The sequence below is a fragment of the Pseudonaja textilis genome, chromosome 1 (genome assembly GCF_049901715.1).
Source record: "Pseudonaja textilis isolate UNSWEBS1 chromosome 1, rPseTex1.2, whole genome shotgun sequence".
Classification (NCBI taxonomy): domain Eukaryota; kingdom Metazoa; phylum Chordata; class Lepidosauria; order Squamata; family Elapidae; genus Pseudonaja; species Pseudonaja textilis.
Window position 1 is genome coordinate 944,093 of NC_141990.1, and position 3,266 is coordinate 947,358.

Consider the following 3,266-nt stretch of genomic DNA (forward strand, 5'->3'; position numbering starts at 1 on the left):
TGAGGTTTTGCCCCGTTTTACGACCTTGTTGTGAAGGGAAATCCTTGCCGTCGTTAAGTGAGTCACGGGATTGTTAAGGGAATCTGGCTCCCCCTTGGATTGTTGCTTGTCAGAAGGTCGCAAAGGGGATCGGGACCAGGGAATCTTGCAAGCGTCCGTTTGTCAAGCATCCAAATTTTGATCCTGTGACCGTCAGACAGATGCTGCAAAACGGTCGTAAGGGTGAAGAACAGTCCTGAGTCACTTTTGTTTTGCTCCATTTTATGACCTTTCTTGCCGCGGTTGTTACATGAATTGCTGCATCGGGACACGGTCGATAAATGGAAAAGTTTTGGGCTCCATTGTAGCCTTAAGTCAGGGGTCCTCGAACTTGGCGACTTTAAGACTTGTGGACTTCAATTCCCAGAATTCACCAGCCAGCTATGCTGAATTCTCTGAAAGCTATGTATTCTGGGAGTTGAAGTCTTACAAGTCTTTAAAATTGCCTGTTGGATTCTGGGAGTTGAACTCCGCAAGTTGCCATTTTTGGAGACCTGTCATAAGTCAACCTGTATTTCCCACAGAAAATTTGGAGTTTTTGACCGTAATAAACCCCCGTGCTTCTGTCTGTGCACCAAGGAAAGAAAGGCCAAAGTTCCCAGATCATTTATTTATTCGTTAAAGTAGTTTGATGCTTATCATGCCAACAGGGTTGGAAACTACTCTAGGCAGCTCACAACAATAAAAAGTCAGAAATGAAAAGAGGTATGCCTATAAAATATACTTATATAAAAGAAGCAATGTCTGTATTTTATCTATCACCGTATCTTCTTATGACTATAACTTCATTGCTTGCATCCTACAATTAAAATTATTTAATTAGCATCCCAGTAGGATTTATGTTGATTGCTTACTTGGTATCCTATGACTGTCGCTAAGTGTGGTATCTAATGTTTTATCATGAATGTATTTTTACAATGACTAGGATCATGATCTATCACTTATTTATTTTATTTTAATTTATTGATTTATTTATTTATTTTGCTGCCTATTCGCCCATGGCGACTCGAGACAGCTTACACAATGTAAAACCATATTTTTTTAAAAAAAAACTAACAAAAAAGAATCAAATAAATTAATAAAGTACAATAGGAACAAAATTTGGAAAAAAATTATTACTTATTGCTTGTATATATACACGGAGAGCTTATGCCACGGAGACAAATTCCTTGGGTGTGTCTAATCACACTTGGCCAAATAAAGAATTCTATTAATTGCTGCTTGCCAGAAGTCCAGCCCCAAACTTACATGGTGAGTTTCTTACCATAATATCAGGGGGGATGGTTAGAAGAAGCTGCCCTGGCTTCTTTAGAGGGAATTTAGACCTGCACTGGGAGAAGGGCAGGCCTCGGAAGGCTGCAGGGTATCAATTAAAGACCAACTTCCTGGCAGCTCTGCCCACCCAGGCGGCTTCCGGCTCCTCCTGCAACCAGCTGTGGGCACTGGAAGATGCCACGTCAGGCAGCCTTTTCTTCCATTCTGAGGGTTTTTTTTTTTTAACTCTCTCTTTCTCTCGTGCAGCCTTGCTCAGCTTCTGGCTCTCCTCTGCCCAGGAAATTTAATTTATTTCTTCCCTTTTTCAAACCGGCCATTTCTTTTTTTTTCCCAAAAAAGTTTTTTTTTTTTATATTTACAATAAATCCATCTTCCCTTCAAAGAGTGTGTCGACGGGGTACATATATCTTGTGCTAACAGTTGTAATTTAGTATTTTTCTTACCAATATAACAATAATCACATTTCCTTTATAAATCGTAACGTCTTACATTTATCTTCTCTATATCAGTATTCACTTATTTCTCTATATATTCATCCGCTCAGTTTTAATTTTTTTTTTATTTTCCAACCATTGGTAAAATGTATCCCGTATCTTATAGTATTCCGTTTCTTCTTTTTCTTTAATAGCCCATGTTAATTTATTCATCTCTGCACATTCCAATATTTTCTCAATCATTTTTCCCCCCGGCTGGAACTTTTATCGCTTTTCCAATTCTGAGCAAATATAATCCTGGCTGCTGTTAAGACAAGAATAATCAAATATGTTTTGTTCTTTGCTGTAACATTCAGGTACCAGCATCCCTAATAAAAAAATATTTCAGGCTTCAAATCTAGGTATTGCTTTATCATTTTTTTCCAACCATGGGTGTATTTTTGTCCAATATCTTATAGCTTCTACGCATGTCCACCACATCTCGCCGATTTCTAAAACAGTTGAGATGGAGCTTGCTTTGGCCTTTTTTGTTAAGCTTCTTTGGAGACCCTTATCCGGGGGAGAGGGGGTGGGCAGGAAGACCCTCTCCTGGTCTTTTCCTCGTCCCTCAGGGCAGCCCAGGGTGGCTTAGCAGGTCCAGGCAAAGCCACATGGAAGTTCAAAGCTTATGCCACATCGTTCATTTTGTTTGCAGGATGCAGAATAAGGGAAAGGACCTTGGAGGTCTTCTAGTCCAGCCCACTGCTCAATTTGGGAGGTTTAGGGCTTGTGGACTACAACCCCCAGAATTCCCCAGCTGGCATGGGACTTCTTTGCACCTGCCCCACCGTTGGTGAGGAGGGGGACAATGGTTGGGGGGGACACAGTGGGAGGGATGGGGGAGCCAGACACCTCCCCCAGAACTGAACCCACTTCACCAATGGAGAAGAACTCCAGAGACCATCTTCCACCATCATCCCCTGCAGAGAGGTGCCTCCCCTCCCCCAGCTTGGAACAGCCACAAAATGCCCACATCAGCATAAAGTCGTGGGCACCCCACAAACGTTTGGGCCTGCTGGCAGGAGGTGATAGGAACTGAAGTCCTGAGCCACAGGAGATCTTAAGTATTTTTTTGCATCTACCCTCCTGGAGGATTGGAGGGGGGACAAGCAAGGTCAAACCCCATCATCCCCTGCCAAATGGACAAGGGAGGTCTGGCGGTCCCTCAATACTCCTGCCTGAAGGGGATATGGGATGCAATGCATCCTGTGGGGAAGGGTCACACGGTGGGTGTTGTTATTGTAGTCCTGGTTGTGGATGCCCCATCCAAGGAGGTTTTTAAAGAAGAGACTGGAAAGCCATTTGACCAGAATGGTGTAGGGTTAATGGTCTCCAACCTTGGGAACTTTAAGACTGGTGGACTCCAACTCCCAGAATCCCCCAGCCAGCTGCCCACTCTATTATTCTCTTATTCTATAGTCTATTCTGGACTTGCGGCGCGAGAACGGAGGGGCTTGACCCCCGCCGGCCACCGTAGGC